Source organism: Etheostoma spectabile, chromosome 20, assembly GCF_008692095.1.
Source record: "Etheostoma spectabile isolate EspeVRDwgs_2016 chromosome 20, UIUC_Espe_1.0, whole genome shotgun sequence".
NCBI classification, from domain to species: domain Eukaryota; kingdom Metazoa; phylum Chordata; class Actinopteri; order Perciformes; family Percidae; genus Etheostoma; species Etheostoma spectabile.
This window is the reverse complement of record NC_045752.1, coordinates 22,653,396-22,653,612: the sequence shown is the minus strand read 5'-3', so window position 1 is coordinate 22,653,612 and position 217 is coordinate 22,653,396.

Below are 217 nucleotides of genomic sequence, written 5' to 3'. Positions count from 1 at the left end.
ATAACCGCACCCTGGAGAGGATTGGGAAACAAAACCCATTCTAAAAGGTGGAAAAGATTTACAAAGAGTGGACTACAGCTGGAGTCAGTGCTTCAAGAACCACCACACACAGACGTATGCAAGACATGGGTTTCAGCTGTTGTGTTTCTTGTGTTAAGCCACTCTTGAACAAAACACAACGTCAGAAGCGTCTCGCCTGGGCTAAAGACAAAAAGTA